Source organism: Gopherus flavomarginatus, chromosome 8 (assembly GCF_025201925.1).
Source record: "Gopherus flavomarginatus isolate rGopFla2 chromosome 8, rGopFla2.mat.asm, whole genome shotgun sequence".
Lineage (NCBI taxonomy): Eukaryota > Metazoa > Chordata > Testudines > Testudinidae > Gopherus > Gopherus flavomarginatus.
Genome location: NC_066624.1, coordinates 79,206,375 through 79,226,784, shown reverse-complemented (window position 1 = coordinate 79,226,784; position 20,410 = coordinate 79,206,375). Strand labels below are relative to the sequence as shown.

Here is a 20,410-nt window from a genome sequence, read left to right as displayed (position 1 = left end):
GAGTGGATGACACACCACATTAAAGCCCCAGTTTCTGGAGAAAGGACTGAGTTACAAATATCTAACAACAAGGACTGGGGCTCTGCTTAAGTGAAATGTATTTTTAAGGAGGCAAAAACCCAACTCTTGCCTTGGGTCTTACATTCTGCAAGTAAAATAGAGAAATAAGATATTGCTGGAGCATTCTTTCCCCTCAACATTCCCCAGGTTAGGTGTTGTAGACAGGGTATGTCTCATTGCAGCCATATTTGAGGCTTTGGAACTGCTTCAGTAATTATGGGGGTGGGAGAACTTGAACCTTGGAAGAGCGGTCATCAGTCTCTCAAAAACCTAAGGGTACTGCAATAAGAGCAGCCTAGAGCCAACAAAATTGATTTGTAATGAGAATTCCTAGTTAGAACACGTTCAGTAACCATTTGTAATAAAATCAATGAACAAACAACCTTTATAAAGTATTAGAGTTGTATCTCCCTTAACACTGAAGCAGAAATTCTATGAAAGAAAAGGCTGGTGGTCCAATGAGGCAAATGCTACTCTGGATGTTTATCTTGATTTATCAGGAAGATCTAATCATCTAGGGTGCTAAATCTGCAGTATAAAACCAAGCATGTGTTTCAAAGAGTTTGTCTACTCTACAGGAACGATACAGGCATAGCTACGGTGGTATAACCTCATAACACAGATGCAGTCTACACAAATGGAAGGGGGGTTTCCTGTCGCAGAAGGGACACCATCCTCCTGAATGACAGTAGCTAGGTGAACAGAAGTATTCTTCCATCGCTGTGTCTACACTGGGGATTAGGTCAGCGTAGCTACATAAGTCAGGAATATGGATTTTTCATACCTTGAACTAAATGCTAAGTGTAAAAAGGCCAAAGTAATAAGTTAGGCCACTTTCTTTAGCATTACCTTCAATACCTGGAAAATCATCTACTAGTGAATTAGAAATGAGAATGCAAGTAGAGAAAACTGAACCAGCATGAGAAACAGCTCAAAAATTTGAAACAGTGTGAACTTCCTTTATATATTCAATCTACATGCTTAATTTGAATGTAAACAGAAGGCCAACCCACTACCTATAAATTTCACAGCTTATTGTAACTTGCAGTCTATTTCATGGTTAATAACAAAAGACAAGGCTCTGACATCATTATAGTTGTAATTAATTTACACAGAGTGACTTCCGGTTAATCAAATGGCTTTCGAAAGGATTTAATGATTTTTCATTTGTAAAGCAATACCCAGCTTTGTTAACTGAACAAAGTTTTAAATTTAATATGAAAAAGCTGTTATGAAAAGGAATATGTTCCTAAAAACACACACTTATAATACAGCCACTGCTATCTTGTTCACAAGAAACAAGACAGGCAGGAATGCCAACACAAAATTAATACAATACAGTACAAATAACAAAGATTCTTTTCAAATAGCTTAGGCCCAAACTTGAGGTTTAATTTATTTTTAAAAAAAATTGAACAATGATAAATAATACATCTTATAAAATGTAATGGAAAATTGGTAATTATATTTTAGAACATTTTTACAGTAGTTTATTTTAAAATTGCTTCTGCAAAGTATTTGAAACATACAAGTCCTGTTTCATTGTCCTAGCTTAATGAATATTTTAAATAGCAGACAGAATACACTTTGAAAAAATAAGGCTATGTCTACACTGCAGACTTTACAGCAGCTATGCTGCTGTAAGCTCTCACGTAGCCACTCTATGCTGGCAGGAGAGAGCTCTCCCGCTGACATAATTAAACCACATCTAATGAGCAGCGGTATCTATGTCAGTGGGAGAGAGTCTCCAATTTTAAAAACACCAATTTTTCTCTCTTAAACTTTGATTTCCTATACTTAAACTCACTGGCTCCATATATCTGACTAATGATTTAAAATCTATTTAGTGGTTATGAAAGTTACCTGCCTTAGCAGGCGATGTCTCGTTAAGCCACAGAACAAGTACACAAAATACAGCCAGCATAACATAAGCTTTCTCAAATGACTACATCAACACGATTCAATCGTAGGTGTGGTCTACACCAGTGCTTCTCAAAATCAGGCGCCACTTGCTCAGGGAAAGCCCCTGGTGGTCCAGGCCAGTTTGTTTACTAGCCACGTCCGCAGGTTCGGCCGATCACAGCGCCCACTGGCTGCAGTTTGCTGCTCCAGGCCAATGGGGGCTGCGGGAAGGGCGGCCAGCACATCCCTCAGCCTGCACCGCTTCCTGGAGCCCCCATTGGCCTGGAGCGACGAACCGCGGCCAGTAGGAGCCATGATCAGCTAAACCTGCAGACGCAGCAAGTAAACAAACAGGCTTGGACGGCCAGGGGCTTTCCCTGAACAAGCGGCGGCCTGACTTTGAGAAACACTGGTCTACACTACAGAGTTATGTCGACGTAAGGCAGCTTAGGTCGACCTAACTTTGTAAGCATCTACACTATAATGTAGCTCCTACCGATGTAAGTCACCCACTACATCAACTTAATAACGCCACCTTCACAAAAGGCTTAGCTCTGAGGTCAATGTAGTTAGGGTGACACAGTATCAGCATAGACACTGCATTATCTACATCGTCTGTTGGCTGTCAGCTAGAGCCCCCACCCCTCTGCCCTGCCCTGACAGCCTGCCCCAAGGCTCACAGCTGGAGCCCTGCCACCCCAGGGCTCAGAGCTGGAGGGCCCCCCCATCGCTGCCCCATGCTAGCAGCCCCACATTGAACTCACAGCTGGAGGCCCCCACTGCCCTACGCTGACAGGCCATGCTATCAGCCCTGCACAGGGGCTTATGCAGAAAAACAAGAAAAGTGACTAGCTTGCATCTCTGTATGGTAATATCACCTCTCTAACCACTTTTTGGTCAGACTGCCAGAATCACTTGCTCTTTAGATACTCTTTCTTTGGCTCCCTGTGGACACATATGGGGGTCAACCTAACTACTGTCTTTGTGAAGGTGGATTTATTACAATGACAGAACCCCTTCCATTGCTGTAATGCAGAGGTGGGCAACCTTTTGGCCCAAGGGCCATACTGGAGTTGCAAAACTATATGGAGGACCAGGTAAGGAAGGCTATGCCTCCTCAAACAGCCTGCCCCTGCCCCCTATCCACCCCTCCCACTTCCTACCCCCTGACTGCCTCCCCAGAGCCCCCACCCATCCAACCCCCCCTGCTTCTTGTCCTCTAACCATCCCCTCCCAGGAACCCCCATCCCTAACCACCTCTGGGACCCCACATCCTATCCAACCCCCCTGCTCCCAGTTCCCTGACTGCTCTGATCCCTATCCACACCCCTGTCCCTTGACAGGCCCCCTGGGACCCCACACCTATCCAAACCCCCCCCATTCCCCATCGCCTGATCCAAACCCCCCCATTCCCCATCCCCTGACACTTATCCACACCCCCGCCCCCTCACAGGCCCCTTGGGTCTCCCACGCTTATCCATCCTCCACCCCTCATCCAATCGGCCCCTGCTCCCTGTCCCCTGACTGCCCCACAGGACCCCCCCCACCCTTTATCATGCCCAGCCGGAGTCAGACATGCTGCTGTGCTGCTTGGCAGGTGTGCACAACTCCACTGCCCAGAGTGCTGCTCGCGCAGCAGCATGGCTGTGGGGGAGGGAGGACAGAGGGAGAGGGGCTGGGGGCTAGCCTCCCCGGCCGGGAGCTCAAGAGCCGGGCAGGATGACCTCGCGGGCCAGATGTGGCCAGCAGGCCATAGTTTGCCCACCTCTACTGTAGTGTCTACACTGCAGCTGTGACGGTATATCATTTCTACATTGTCTGATGTAAACAAACCCTTAGACCAGTTCTACACTTCAAGTTTTACCTTCACAGCAATAACGTAACATTACATTCTATTGGAAGAATGAGTAGAGATAAGATGGGATATAATTATGCTCGAGGCATTAATCGGTTCCATCAAACAGTTGTTTGATCTATAGACAACTGAAGACGTGCCTGAAACTGTGACTGAGCTAATAAGGAGCTCCATGTCTCCCTCATTTTTGGTTTTCTTACTGCCCCCTCAAATTAGTTGGGTTCTGGCCATTGATGCCCTCAACATTACCTGATGTTTTAGAATCAGTTAGATGGATGCCATGTCTACATACATGTAGAGAGACGGAAAACTTAATCCTGGGATGAGAATATTAATCCCCTGCCCAGCTTTCCCCAACTTTACTGAAGACAAAGCAGCAGAACAGAGCTGGATAAGTAGTTTCAGTATCCAATTCCCAAGAGATGATCCACTGAGAAAGAGAAAACCTGTTAATGATTAATGGCCACTTTCCAAAGGTTTAGACTGCAGCACGTCTACAAATGTACTGGGAAGAGTCAGTGCTAACATCCCACTGGACATAGTTATATTAGTATAAATGTGTTTATATCAGTATATTTTATTTGCATATAAAAAACAGAATAAACTATACCTGTACAAATTCATTTATATCAGTTTAACCACATCTACGCTGGGGGACTGTATAGTATTACTTCTCAGCTGTATGAGCAAAGATGTGAAAAAATTATCTAAGTTATACCTTCTGTGTGTTGATAAGCCCTCAGACAACATCTTTTAGGGCTGTATCTAGTTTTGGTCAGATCTCTTATGACTTGTCTTCACACAAAAATTGTACCACTTTTCAACTAATACCAAGACAGTTAAAGAAGTGTAACCCTAGTGTGTGTACAGTTGTTTCAGTATAAACACTTATCTACAGCACTTATCTACAGCTGGGGACGGTAAACGTGACTCACATATTGAAAACATTTTAAAAGCATGTGAACTACATTAATCAGCTATTTGCATGAAACAGAAGAAATAAGAAATGGTAATATGGCATTTTATCTATTCCTTGTTTCTTTTTTTTTTTTCCTTCAGTGCTATTTGGCAGTCTGTTAAAAATATTTATTACCTGTTGAGAATGAGACATCTGTCGTAACTTGTGGTGCAAAAATGTAGTAAAAAAAAAAAAAAAAAATCTTCCAGCTAAAATGTTTAAATAATTTGTAAGCATTCTTGTACTTCACTCAGGTAGAACCCACTGTGAACAGCAATTTAGTAGCCACACAAACTGATGAATTTCATCACACATCCACCACAACCACCTAAAACTCAAGGGCCAGTTTCTGTATCAAATTTTGGTAAAATATTTAGTATTTGAAGGCCCAAACATAAAAGTCTCCTGCTCTTGTTTCATGTCTGCAATGACTTGCTAAACAGTCTTGTGCAAATTACACTCTCTCTTCCTCAGTTTCCCTATTAGTAAAATGGAGAAATAAAATAAAACAATAAATAATTAAAAGGAATAAAATATAATCATGACTGGTGTGAAGGAAGTAAATAAGGAAGTTTATTTACTCCTCATTATACAAGAACTAGGCGGTCACCAAATGAAATTAATAGGTAGATTTAAAACAAACAAAATAAAGTATTTTTCACACAATGCATGACCTGTGGAACTCCTTGCCAGATGATGATGTGAAGGCCAAGACTATAACAAGGTACAAACAAGAGCTACATAAGTTCATGGGGCATACATCTATTAATGGCTATTAGACAGGATGGACAGGGATGGTGTCCCTAGCCTGTTTGCCAGATGCTGGGAATGGGCGACAAGGGATGGATCACTTGATGATTACCTGCTCCGTTCATTCCTTCTGGGGCACCTGGCATTGGCCACTGGTGGAAAACAGGATATTGGGTTAGATCAAGGGTCAGCAACCTTTCAGAAGTAGTGTGCCGAGTCTTCATTTATTCACTCTAATTTAAGGTTTCGCGTGCCAGTAATACATTTTAACATTTTTAGAAGGTCTCTTTCTACAAGTCTATAATATATAACTAAGCTATTGTTGTATGTAAAGTAAATAAGGTTTTTAAAATGTTTAAGAAGCTTCATTTACAATTAAAATGCAGAGCCCCCCAGACTTGTGGCCAGGATCCAGGCAGTGTGAGTGCCACCAAAAATCAGCTTGTGTGCTGCCTTTGGCACGCGTGCCATAGGTTGCCTACCCCGGATTAGATGTACCTGTGATCTGACCCAGTATGGCCATTCTTACACGTAACACAAATGGGTTGGAAACAGTAAAGTGCTACATAAATGAAGAGTTTTATCTTTGCTATGCAAACTGTCTACACGTCCACGGTTTTTTTTGCATAATACCAGGGCACTAGGCTATCTGTAATTCCAGAACCATCAACGTAGACCTGTTAAAACCATCAGCGCTATCCTGCCATAATTACGCTTGGAGCAGGATACTGATTTCAGAAGAGCTTTTATTAGAAGCCTATTTTCAAGGGCTTAGAACTGGAGGGGAAATATCCCCTTTGGTGGGGATTGCCCGTGGCGCTTTCCCCAGGCCGAGGAGCTCATCTGAACTGTGGGGGAAAACAGCTAGTTACCGCCGTCTGGAGGAGGTGCACAGGCGTGTTGGGTTGGGAGGAGGTGCACAGGCGTGTGGCTATTGCCGGGCACTGTGGCAGCTGGCAGAACTGGGACGGGAAGCTTCAGGCCTGGCCCCCGAGGGCAGAGAGAACAGGCTGAAATGGCTGCAGGCAGCCCCCGGTTCCCCGGGACACAGCAGTGCAGGCTGGCGAACTTGCTCGGCCCACAGCGCCGAGCGCCCCCGAGGTTGCGCCAGAAGAGCACGATAGACACCTGCCCTGCTGCCAGTACAGGCTGGCTGAGGTGGGGGTATCCTGGGCCTACAGATGGGCGGGCCCCAGGCCTGGCCACCGCCGTGAGCGGCAGCCAGTGGCCCGTCAACGCCCGCGAGTTGAGGCGGGGGAGGGAGCTGCCCCAGGCAGACAGGAAGCAGCAGGCCTCCCCTCAGGGTCCCGGGGGGGAACCGCGCGCGGTCGGAGGCACTCGGGATGCCACAGGCGCAGGGTCACATCCGGGAACCGCCCCGAACCCCCTCGCCCCACACTCACGTTTTCCGCCGCACGCGACGCAACAGCGGCCCCTGCCCAACAGCCTCAGCACGTGACCCTGAGTCGGCTCAACCACAGGCAGCGGGACTCCCTACGACTCTCCCAATCCCGAACGCGCATGCGGGCTCCTCTCCTCCTCCTGCCACTTACGAGTGGGGTATGAGCTCCACCTTGGCCCCTCCCGCTGGGGAGTTGTACCCGCTCTGCCCAGGTGTTGGGGCGGGCGATCACTTGGGGGGGGAGGGGTTGTAAGAGGGGCAGCCCCCCCCCGAGGCGTTGGGAAGGGGGTGGCTGCGTCCTGCTGGGACTCCAGGGGCGCTGTGGGGCGGGACTGGTTTGCAGCTGGACGCACCCAGCTTAGGAACGGTGAAGGATCCCCAGGCGAGGAGCGAGTGAAGCGGTGTGGTGCTGGGAGGCGAAAGCGGCTTTCCCGCGCCGCTTCCCACCCCGTGGGCTGGCTTTATTAATCACTTGTTGTGAACTAAGCTCCAGCCCAAGCCACCTCCTCAGGCATGTCCGTTGCTAGGGTTTCGTCCTTAGCGCTACTCACCCTCGGGCCCTAGATCCCTGTGAGCAGAGAGCTCCTTTCCACCCACTTATATCCATCCACCTGGTGAGCTGCACCTGCCACCCCGAGTCACCAGGAGACATCTCCTTGCCGGTTTCCAGAAGTTACCTGCGAATAGGTTGGGTTAACAGAAGACCCTATCCAGCTTGTTATGCTGGCCAGCATGAATAGAAGTGAGTCGTGTTAAATTAGGAAAAAATGTCTTTAGGGTGAGTTCTGTGTTGAAGACATACTTTTTAGCTCTAGTGTAGATGGCCTAAAAACTACAAGGCTTCACTGAGCAAGTCATTCATTTCTCCCTCATACCCTGTTTGTTTCTAGCATACCTGCTCATCCACATCACAGATGTATACCCCAAGCTCTTCCACTGATTGGTTCACAGTTGCAGTAACATGCTCACCCTGTTAAGGCAAGTTTAACCTCAGGATGCTGCCTTCCAGTAGCCAGTGTCAGCTCAGTTCCCACTGGGGAGATTTTCAGGGCAGGCTCTAGAACTATGTCTACAATTAAACTGAGTGAAGAAACCACTGAAGATGCCTAGTGCTATTTCTCCTAGCAGGGGCTTCTGGATAATTGCAATATATGAGGCACTGTATTGCAAGACAAAGTTAAAACTGACTGAACTGGTGCTGCTGCAATGCTTTTGGCTTCATGTATGTTCTGGGAAGAAATCAATATAGGTTGCACAAGCCCAGCCAGATGAGTTATAGACCCCATCCCAAAATGCCTGGCAAAATTGTTGGTATGGACACAAGAAGTACAAACATTGCAAGCTCCATGCGAAAGTTCTTGTTTTATAATTTCCATCTTGTTTACCTCATACCGCATAGCATGGAGATCATTTTTTTCTCTTTTGGGGGAGCCTGAAGCTAAGTTGTTACATATTCTGCAATCGAAGAATGTAGAATTTTTCTTTTATCAATACAATTGTGTTTCATATGCTTTATTATAAGAAAGGAGCTGTGGAGGCCACTGGGGAGTGCCAGGTCCTTTGGCGGAGGTGTACACAGTCCATGCTGCTATAGGCCAGAATTTTAGCTATGGGATTCTTGCCAGTTACGCTTCCGCATATGTGTCTCTGCTATGTCTACATCTTCTTACAGAACAGAATTTATGTCATTTTTTTTTACTGATTTTTATACACTCTACATATCCCATTAATTTCCAGTACAACAGAGTAGCAAAGCAAGTACAACAGAGACAAGCTAAGAGAAACAAGTGTAAATATAGTAATATTGATTTGTTGAAAGCTTCACTCGTATGTAAAAGCTCATTGGAATCTTTTCTGGCAAATACAAAGTCATGATTGCTTTTAATTTGGTTGCTTTTAATTGACCACCGAAATATCTTACGAAAGCCCTTGTGGGGAGTACTCAAGAAAAATAAAATCCATAGGTAGAACAAAAAACAGGTCATCAGCCCTTCACATCTAAAATTTTAGGATGACTGCACTAGCATCTCTTTCTTGTACATTTTTTGTAAAATGAATGTGAAAATACTACCTTACAGAACAGTTAAATCCAATCTGGGGAAATAAGCATGGTCAACAACTACAAAATTCCCTCACCACACCAAAAAAAAAAAAAAAAAAAGATTGCCTGTTCTCACGCATAATGGTTGCTTAAATATATTAATACTACTTGATTCACCCAAATGGACTTGTTGAGATGATAAAAACTTTTGACTGTAGAAATCTCTATTTAAGATATTTTCTTTGTCTAGATTAGTTCATTCAAATTGGAGACACTAAACAAGAGTAGAACAAGGAGAAAGTTAATCTTTCTGTTACAACCTCTGCTTTGTTCCAGGGAGGAGGGACTTTTGAGCCTTATGAATTACAAATTTCTGTTCCGTTTTAGACCTGCTTGTCCATGATGATCCTTTCTTCCTTCCTACAGTTTCTTTTGATTTCACAAACCAACTAATTGTGAAAGGACAGGAGGTGCTCACCTTTCTGGTTGGAAGGCTCCTACATCATTTTTACCCCAAAAAGTGAGAGTTAAAATATCAGCCTTACTTGTACCTATTCATGTTAAAAAGGGGTAATAAGGATCCTTATGAAAAATATTTAATGCATATATGCAAAACTAACCAATTTTCTAAGTTTAATAATTCAGCTGCTTTAATTTTTTCCAAACACTAAAAACAATTAGACCAACACATTAGTAGAATATCAATAGCTGACCTTAAGGATGAACTGTTCTTTCAGTGAAATTGATATGAATATCTGGACTGCAAGCTTAGTCATCCTTGTTCAGGATAGAACAATTTTTTGAGAATTTATAAATGCCTAAATTAATAGTTTATCATAGAAATTGACATCCCCTTTAATCTGATGGTTCAAATTTGTGACTATAAAACCCAGACAAAATTGCACGTAAACAACTCCATTTTGCCATAATTTATGTGGCACTTACATTGGACTACCAAAGGAAATTTTAGCAAATTATAAAAGTATGTCAAAGAAGTTATATGAAAATTGTATTCTGCCCTTCCAAAAAACATCCCATGGCTCAGAAGACTGGCAGGAACAAAAAGGGATGAATTCCTAGAAATGGGGCAGAGATCAAGTAAAAGGAGTTGAGCTTGCCAAAATAAGCAATTTGGCATATTCTTCTCTTCCAAAAACAAAAAATGCCAAAAGAGCAGGGCAACTTCAGCTCTACCCTCACTTAAAAGCACATTATCTTAAACTCTTGAATTTTGCAAAAAGAACAGGAGTACTTTTGGCACCGTAGAGACTAACAAATTTATTTGAGCATAAGATTTTGTGGGCTACAGACCACTCCATCAGATGCATAGACTGGAACATATAGTAAGAAGATATATATACACACATATAGAGAACATGAAAAGGTGGAAGTTGCCATACAAACTCTAAGAGGTTAATTAGTTAAGATGAGCTATTATCAGCAGGAGAAAAAAAAATGTAGAGATAATCAAGATGGCCCATTCCAGACAGGTGACAAGAAAGTGTCAGGATACTTAACATGGGGAAATAGATTCAATTTGTGTAATGACCCAGCCACTCCCAGTCTCTATTCAAACCCAAGTTAATGGTATCTAGTTTGCAAATTGATACTAGTTCAGCAGTTTCTCACTGGAGTCTTTTTTTGAAGCTTTTCTGTTGCAAAATTGCCACCTTTAAGTCTGTTAATGAGTGACCAGAGAGGTTGAAGTGTTTTCCTATTGATTTTTGAATGTTATGATTCCTGATGTCAGAATTATGTCCATTTAATCTTTTGCATAGAGACTGTCTGGTTTGGCCAATGTACATGGCAGAGGGACATTGCTGGCACATGATGGCATATATCACACTGGTAGATGTGCAGGTGAACGAGTCCCTGATGTCGTGGATGATGTGATTAGGCCCTTTGATGGTGTTACTTGAATAGATATGTGGACAGAGTTGGCATCAGGCTTTGTTGCAAGGGTAGGTTCCTGGGTTAGTGTTTTTGTTGTGTGTTGTGTGGTTGCTGGTGAGTATTTGCTTCATGTTGGGGGGATGTCTGTAAGCGAGGACTGGTCTGTCTCCCAAGATCTGTGAGAGTGAGGGATTGTCGTTCAGGATAGGTTGTAGATCTCTGATGATGCACTGGAGAGGTTTTAGTTGGGGGCTGAAGGTGATGGCTAGTGGTGTTCTGGTATTTTCTTTGTTGGGCCTGTCCTGTAGTAGATGACTTTTGGTTACTCTTCTGGCTCTGTCAATCTGTTTTTTCACTTCAGCAGGTGGGTATTGTAGTTTTAAGAATGCTTGATAGAGATCTTGTAGGTGTTTGTCTGAGGGATTGGAGCAAATGCGGTTGTATCTTAGAGCTTGGCTGTAGACCAGGGGTAGGCAACATATGGCACATGTGCGAGCTGATTTTCAGTGGCACTCACGCTGCCGGGGTCCTGGCCACAGGTCCAGAGGGGCTCTGCATTTTAATGTAATTTTAAATAAAGCTTCTGAAACATTTTGAAACCTTATTTACTTTACATATAACAATAGTTTAGTTATATATTATAGAATTATAGAAAGAGACCTTCTAAAAATATTAAAATGTATGACTGGCACGCAAAACCTTAAATTAGAGTGAATAAATGAAGACTCAGCACTCCACTTCTCAAAGGTTGCCGACCCCTGCTGTAGACAATGGATCATGTGTGTCCTGGATGGAAGCTTGTAGATAAGTATAGTGGTCAGTAGGTTTCCGGTATAGGGTGGTGTTTTTGTGATCATTGCTTATTAGCACAGTAGTGTCCAGGAAATGGACCGCTTGTGTGGATTGGTCCTGGCTGAGGTTGATGGTGGGGTGGAAATTGTTGAAATCATGGTGGAATTCCTCAAGGGCTTCTTTTCCGTGGGTGCATACGATGAAGATGTCATCAATGTAGCACAAGTAGAGTAGGGGCATTAGAAGCCGAGAGTTCAGGAAGCCTTGTTCTAAGTCAGCCATAAAGATGTTGGTATACTGTGGGTCCATGCGGGTACCCATAGCAGTGCCGTTGAGTTGAAGGTGTATATTATCCCCAAATGTGAAATAGTTGTGGGTGAAGACAAAGTCACAAAGTTTAGCCACCAGGTTTGTTGTGACATTATCAGGAATACTGTTCCTGATGGCTTGTAGTCCATTTTTGTGTGGAATATTGGTGTAGAGGGCTTCTGCATCCATAGTGGCCAGGGTGGTGTTTTCTGGAAGTTCACAGAGGGACTGTAGTTTCCTCAGGAAGTCAGTGGTGTCTCGAAGATATCTGGGAGTGCTGGTAGCATAGGGCCTGAGGAGAGAGTCCACATAGCCAGACAATCCTGCTGCTAGGGTGCCAATGCCTGAGATGATGGGGCGTCCAGGATTTCCAGGTTTAAGGATCTTGGGTAGCAAATAGAATACCCCTGGTCGGGGTTCTAGGCATGTGTCTGTAGAGATCTGTTCCTGTGGTTTTTCAGGGAGTTTCTTAAGCAGATGGTGTAGTTTCTTTTGGTACCCTCAGTGGGATCAAAGGATAATGGCCTGTAGAATATGGAGTTAGAGAGCTGCCTAGCAGCCTCTTGTTCATGATGACGCACATTTATAACTGTTACTTCAATTCATGCTAATCTTATCCATTCTCAGAAACTGCAGTGATGAGAGAGAGAAAATTTCTAACAAAATTTCTGATTTTTCATTGATACAGATTTCTATAATAGCATCATCTATTTTCTTGCCATCATACTTCAAATGCAAGTTTCATTTAAAAGGACCACAAATCACTCATTCCTAACAAAATAATGTTTTGCTGCAGACTGAGGGTCCAATTCCAGATCCCATTACTGAATATTCAAGTTGTACTTAAGGAGAAAGGGTGGTTAAGGTTTTGGCTGGGACCCAGGAGATGTGGGTTCAGTTCCTAGCTCTGTTACAGACTTCTTGTGTAATCTTGAGCAAGTCACTTAATCTCTCTGTTCCTCAATTCCTTATCTGTAAAGTAGGAATATTAGTATTTTCCTACCTCACAGGGATGTTCGAAGGATAAATTAGTGATTATGAGGTGTTGAGGTATTATGGTAATGGAGCAATATATTAGATACTGTAGATGGGTTAATTCCTGTGCCAAAGGGCCATGTCCAAATGCAAGATTAAGCTTCCTATTAAGGTGTGAAATTTGAGTACTTCCTTGGCACGCAGAGAAGTTAATTTTAAAAAATATGCAGCAGTCAACATAGACTTCACCAGTGTTATTTTATTCTATTTGCATTCTCTTATCTTTTCAGATACAACCTGCCTCTTCAAATCATGCTTGCTTTTGAGGAAGATGATTGGATTATTTTGTGCTCACGTAGAGCTAATCAGAAAATGGCAGCATAGTGTTTCTGTGGAAATGTTGATTTATCTTTGAAAAACTAAAAAAATTCAGAAAACCAAATTTTTCAGTCAAAAATGGGGGAAAGTTTTGGCTAAAAATTGTTTTGACTTTCAGTTTATGAAAAATCTGTAGTATAAATGTAACCTTAGTAGGGAAGGGGATCAGGGGGCTGAGATACAGGGGAAGGGTGTGAGGGCTCCGGCTGGGGGTGCAGGCTCTGAGGTGGGGCTGGGAATGAGGGGTTTGCGGTACAAGAAGGGCTGGGATTGAGAGATTTGGAGAGCAGGAGGGGGATCAGGGCTGTGGCAGGGCATTGGGGTGCGCTCAGGCTCTGGGCAGCACTTACCACAAGCAGCTCCCCTCCAGTTCCAAGGCATGGCCAGGTGGCTCTGCGCGCTGCCCCGTCCACAGGTGCCACCCCCTGCAGCTCTCAGATCCTTCTCAGCAGTGCTGCTGCCAGGCCAGTTATCCCCCATTCTTATTTGTGCATTTGTTCTTTTTTCCTTTGTATAGATAGCACTTTACATTTTTCTTTGGTGAATTTAATTTTGTTCGCTATAGTCCAGTTCTTTAGTCTATCAAGATCCCTTTGAATTGCAGTTCTATCCTCCAAAATATTGGCCATCCCCTGGCTTTGTGTCATCTGCAGATTTGATCAGTATATTCTCTATTCTTACATCCAGATCATTAATAAAGATGCTAAACAATGCCAATCCCAGAATGGATCCCTGTGGAACCCCACTTGAGATCTTCCTCCAATCTGACATCATTCCATTAATAGTTATTTTGTGTGCAGTTATGTAGCAAATTATGTATCTATGTAACAGTAATTCCGCTGAGCCTGCATTTCTCCAGCTTACTTATCAGAATGTCATGTGGGACTGTGTCAAAAGCCTTGCTGAAGTCCAGCTGTATTATATCCACCGCATTCCCTCTATCTACCAAACCAGTTACCCTGTCAAAGAAGGAAATCAACCTGGTATGGCATGATTTATTCTTAGTAAATTCATACTGGCTGCTAGTGATTACCCCTTCATCCTCAAGTATTCACAAATTGAATGTTTTATAGATTGCTCTAGTAGCTTCCCAAGTATCAAAGTCAGGCTGACTGGTCTATAGTTCAATCTGAAGGAATTCAAATCTGCAGGGCAGTCAGAAGTTCTCTGATCTGTTCTTTGCTTGCCCCAATCTGCATCCCTTTCCCCTTATTGTCCATGGTAGCTTTGCTAGTCGTCCAGTCACATGTTATTTTTTCTGAGAAAACTGAAGCAAAGTAGGCATTGAGCAGTTCTGCTTTCCTATCATCTTCTGTTACCAGCTCACCTTCTCCATTGAGCAGCGGACCCACACCATTCCTGATCACTCTTTTTCTGACATATTTGAAAAAACTCTTTGTGTTGTCACTAACATTTTTTGCCAGCTGCAACTCATTCTTTGCCTAAATTATGTCTACACCATGGTTGAACACCTGCACCTGGCCTGTGTCAGCTGACTTGGGCTTACGGGGCTCAAGCTGCAAGGCTGTAAAATTGTGGAGTAGACATTTGGGCTCCACACACAGCCCAAACATCTACACAAAATTAAACAGCCCAAGCCCCATTAGCGCGAGTCAGCTGACACAGGCCAGCAGCTGGTGTTTATCTGTAGTATAGCCCAAGTCACTTTTGAAAATGAGACTTTGATGCTTTTGAAAATCCTACCCTTACTCTGATTGCTTAACATATTTCTTCAGCTGAGAAGACTAAAATTCTACAATTAGACGACACAGATAAAAAGAAGTCACAGATAAGAAATGCTTTGGTCTTTCAGAGCACGAAGAAGGGAGATGCAGAAAATTTATTTTTGCTGACGCGTTAGTAGAAATTTTTGGATTACAAAACTTTGCTTGGGTGGGGATTGATCTTGACTCAGATGGGTGTTTACTTTTGAAGAGGTGGGCCAATTCTGCTTGAGGGTGATTAGTCTGGTTAACGTGCAGTTCCCTTGAAATGAACAACAAGTTCTTATTAGAAGTGGAACAGTACCAAAACTCCAGATCTGAATGCTCTAGAAATTAGTTTTATAAATTGATGTGGTGAAGAAAGAGGTCAGTTCAAGAGGAAATTTGAGTCTGTCAAGGTTCTGGAATGACCACCATGATGTTAGTAGCTGAGTGCCTCCCAAATTAATAAAAAAAGATAAACAAAAAAACTTTCCCTTCTTTCCCTGCAGGAATAGCTTGACAGAAAGGAGGTGACTGCCCCCACCCCTTCTTCCTCCCACTATGCCTGTGTGTGCATTGTCTGTGAAAAGAGTTATTGTGGGGAAAACTAAGCTGAAGAAGTACTAAGATTAGGAGGCTATTATAAGCATGGGTGGCTGGTAAACCGCAGGCTCGGGGAGGCTAGTCTCCAGCCCAGCCTGCCTTTTCTGCCCAGGGCCCCTTCTGCCCCTCTCCCTCTGACTCACTGGAGTTATCGAAGGAAAATTAGGATTAAACTGGGACATTCTGAATAGCCTAATAAAAATTAGAATCTTGAAACCTCTCCACCCTGAGACTGACTGAGAGAATAAAGGGGTGGGGACTGGAAATTCCTCAAAGGATCTATAGAGATATTAAAGATTAGATAAGGACTAGTGATAATTTTTGGTAAATAAATTTAAGTATTTTTTCTTTGTATAAAAATATTTATGTGTAGTATATATATAGGCCATGCCCTGCTTGAAACAATCTTTTGTGCAGCTTATACATCTTATACTTAGTTTTAGATTTAAGGATAAACATGGTTTACCTTTTCCCCATTCAGATGCTTTTAGGTAAAGACCACTGATCTGAAGGAGGCAAACAGTACACTGTGACTGCTCTCTAGAGCAGTGCTTCTCAAAGCCATTCTGCTGCTTGTTCAGGGAAAGCCCCTGGCGGTCCAGGCCGGTTTGATTACCTGCTGTGCCGCGATTCGACTGATTGCAGCTCCGACTAGCCACGGTTCGCCGTTCCAGGCCAATGGGGGCTCCGGGAAGGGCAGCCAGCACATCCCTCGGCCCGTGCCACTTCCCGCAGCCCTTATTGGCCTGGAGTGGTGAACTGCGGCCAGTGGGAGCCGCGATTGGCTGAACCTGTGGGTGCGGCAGGTAAACCAGCCTGGACCGCCAGGGGCTTTCCCTGAACAAGCGGCGGCCTGACTTTGAGAAGCATTGCTCTAGACCAGTGGTTCTCTACCTTTCCAGACTACTTTCAGAAGTCTGATTTATCTTGCGTACTCCAGCCACAGGCACTGACTCCCCCGGTGGGTTTTCCATCCCCACTCCACCTCAAGGCCCTTCCTTCACTCTGCCTTTTCCCTCTACCCTCTCCTTCAAGGCTCCTCTCGTATGTCCCCCACTCACTCCTCTCCGCCTTCCCAAGTCTTTCTGGCAGCCGATGGCTTTCCCAGGGGCTCACTGAACAGCTGATTAGCAGCCAGCCCTGGGGTTATAACCACTGAGGCTGGTGGGTGCTTAGCACCCCCTATTTTTTTTCCTGTCGGTGCTTGTGCCCCAGAGCACCCACTAAGTCAGCACCCATGACCTCAATTTTCACCTCACTTAAAAACTACTTGCTTACAAAATCAGACATAAAAATACAAATGTCACATCACATTATTACTGCAAAATTGCTTATTTTCTCATTTTGTCTGTATGAAATTTTAGTTAGTACTGACTTTGCTAATGCTTTTATGTAGTCTGTTGTAAAACTAGGCAAATATCTAGATGTGTTGATGTATGTCCTGGAAGACCTCAAGACCTCTGCATTGAGAACCTCTTCTCTAGACAAGTTGTTATAATAAAAGAGAACATAACCTTAGCCCTAAAATTATGTAAACAAAACTGAAGTTATTTGAGGTAGTATAATTAATTTTTAATTCTCTCTCTAATATTCAAAGAGAAGATTCCTTTGATAAAGGCAGCTTTTGGATGTGCAAGAGCCAGCGATGACATGGTTACCAAATTATATTTTCCCCAAAAGAAGAAATATGACATTTATCTTTGCATTTGCCTAAAAGAATAAGTTACTTCCTGTATGGTCATTTTTTTTTCATAATAGGATTCTATACAGTTGTTATGAAAAGTTCCCTGGAGATATTCCAGGTATGGAAGCAGGCTTTGAAGTGCTTTCCAATGAGACAGACCTTCTCTTTTCTCAAAAAATCAGGGAAGAGCTCCTCAAGGGATTCCCATAGAGAAGTCCTCCTCTTTTACTACAGGAGATGGTGATGCAGCCCATAATTCTCTTTCAGTCTGAAATATAGATATGGACATATCTGTGGTTCTCAGATTCAGGTGTCAAACAGCATACAAAAAGGTATCTTGCTACAACTTTCAGATTTATTTATTTTGGAATTTGTGTTCATTTTGATTTGTGTTCAGTGAGCTTTGGAAATGCATATGTATTATTTTTAATCAGTCAATTACTTTGCTTGTTCCCATAATCACCTTTCCTTTTGTAAGATAATGATTTGTCGCAGTTTTTTGGCTTTTGGCATAACAAAGTATCTAGATTGGTTACAACAAGGTGACTCAGGCTACGTCTACACTGCACTTTCATTGGTAAAACTTTTGTGGGTGAGGGGTGTGAAAAAAAAAACCACCCCTGCCTGACAAAAGTTTTACCGACAAAAAGCATTGGCGTGGATAGTGCTTTGTTGGCCGGAGACGCTCTCCCACTGACAAAGCTACCACGTTGCTGGGGGTAATTTTATTTTGCCAGCAGGAGAGCTCTCTCCTGCCAGCAAAGAGTGGCTACACAGGAGACCTTTCAGCGGCATGGCTATAGCGGCACAGTGTAAGGTACACAGTGTAGATATAGCCTAAGTATTCTGCGCATCAGCTTGTGACTTCAGCAAGCCTTCCCTTGATTAATGAGCACTGGCCTATTCTTCAGATGAATTCACATTAGATGTTGCCCAATGGCTACAGCATGGACATCCCAGGGAATTTATTGAAACAAATCTGTACTTGAAGCAACTTTTCTTGGAGATCTAATTAATCTAAAAGCAGCTTGTTTGAAGATAATGCCAATGATAAGGGAAAGAGCCAGTCAACAATATAAAAGGAAATTTGTTCATGAAAATTTTCCACAAATTGAAACCAATCATTTCTCAAGTTAGGGATTATGTGAGACACTCAACACTGGGCCTACTCCTCATGTGAGTGGGAATTCCCATTACATTCAAAGATCTGGCTAATGTCTGATACTAGCTTGCCCAGGTGTACAAGTGAGGGACAGTTTACAAGGAGCATCTCCCCATTCTGTGCTCTTCTAATTGCTCCCCTTTACTGTCCTCTGGGACACCAGCCACCCAAAAGAGGTTGGGAGGGGCAGTGCTCTGGACTGAACAACAACAAAGAATGCTGCATGTTTCAAAAATGTGAAGTGTCCCCACTCACCTTGGTCACTAGGCAAGTACTCCAATATAATATTTTTGTATGAAAACTGAACGCAAGTTTTGATGCCACACTGGATGGCTACGGAGAACTGAAATATCTAGCAAAATACTTGGCATGTGAATACAAATTCAACTACCTTCTCTATGTTGACAATTCACAGATATACCTATACTCCAGACGTGTTGCCTTCTGTCCAAACTAAAAATTTTGGCCAGTCTCTGACATCTCCTTGTGAATATCTAGCCCTCAGCTCAAGCTAAACATGGCTAAAACAAAGCCCGACCCACTACCTCCTTTCTCAATCACTGTGGACAACACCACCATTTTGTCAATTACTCAGGCTGTAACCTGGGCATCATCTTTGACTCAGTCTCTCTCTAGGTCTTCACATCCATACTGTATCTAATCTTGCTGATTCTTTCTGCATAATATCTCTAAGATACAGCCTTTCTTATCCATCCACACAGCTATAACTCCTGTCCAAGCTCTCATCATCTCATATCTTGATAACTGCAACATCCTTCTCTCTGGCCTTGACAAATGCAATCTTGCCCCACTTATATGCATTCAGAATGCTGCTGCAGAGATCATTTTCCTGGCTTATCGCTTTGATCATGTCACTCCTCTCTTTGAGTCCCTCCACTGACTCCCCATTCTCTATTACATCAAACATAAGATGCTTGTGTTCATTTTCAAGGACTTTCACAGTCAATCCCCACCCTACCAGTCACCTCTCATTCACTGTTGAGTGGGTGATGCTCATCTCCAATCAGTCCATGATGCCAGATTTCATTGCCACTTGTTAAATTTTCAAACAAGCACCTTCATGCTTTCTCCCGTGATTCCCTGCATGCTTGGAAGGAGTTCTCCATAAACATCCACAAAACTATCTCATTATGCACTTTCAGATCTCTCCTCAAAACTCTCCTTTTCTGGGATGCCTACAAAAAACTTGATAAAGGTTAGGCTGTGTGTGCTTAACATGCAGCAGTAGTTGCAAGAGAGTGTGTATCAAGGGAAAATATCCCCCTAAGTGATTTTGCAATCTCCAGGCTCATTTTCGGGAGGAAAAGAGACTAAAACCAAAATATCAGCATACCAAGTGAAAGAAAACAGCAAGAAATGAGAAGCACAACTCCATGTGTATTTTAGAATGACAATAAATTTAAAATAATAATAATAAATAAATATGGCTTATTTAATTTTTGAAAGGTAATCCCATTCACAACTGAATTAACAAAGACATATCCCTATGAAGATAACTTTCATTATGTAAATCAGTGCACTGATGTCTTTTTGAGTTTGCAGCCAAACAATAGCACCATCAAAGATGAAAAGTTCCCTGATCATCTAAATAAATTGATAACTTCAAAGCCTAGTTGTGACAATCTAAATGTCATCACTATTAAACAAGTAGCCAAAATGCAAACAACCATCTTAAATCATTAAAATGTAATTATAAGAGACAGCTGGGTCCAGTATTAATTTAGACTGTGGGGACTCATAATGAGGAAAAATATGAAACTTTCACATAACCAAGATTAAACTGCTGAATGTGCCAGCCAGAGCTGTACACCGAGAACATGTGAAACGTGTTTTGTGTGTATCCAATTGTAACAAATGCTTATAGAAGACTTGCACTATTATATGGATATTGAATGCAACACAGTGATAGCAACAAATTC

At 43.0% G+C, this 20,410-nt stretch overlaps 1 protein-coding gene across 10 annotated transcripts in view; it reads right to left on the bottom strand.

The window, feature by feature from the left end:
* RHBDD1 (rhomboid domain containing 1) overlaps positions 1-7,145 on the bottom strand; it is a 140,512-nt gene extending 133,367 nt beyond the window's left edge. For 3 of the 10 annotated variants that reach the window (XR_007775784.1, XR_007775785.1, XM_050964127.1), the window contains exon 1: positions 6,929-7,143. The gene's annotated coding sequence lies outside the window, so the exon portion shown is untranslated. Of the gene's footprint in view, positions 1-6,928 lie in introns of all 10 variants that reach the window. The other 7 variants (XR_007775786.1, XR_007775787.1, XM_050964121.1 and 4 more) reach the window with 4 other exon arrangements.
* Positions 7,146-20,410: the final 13,265 nt, after the last annotated feature.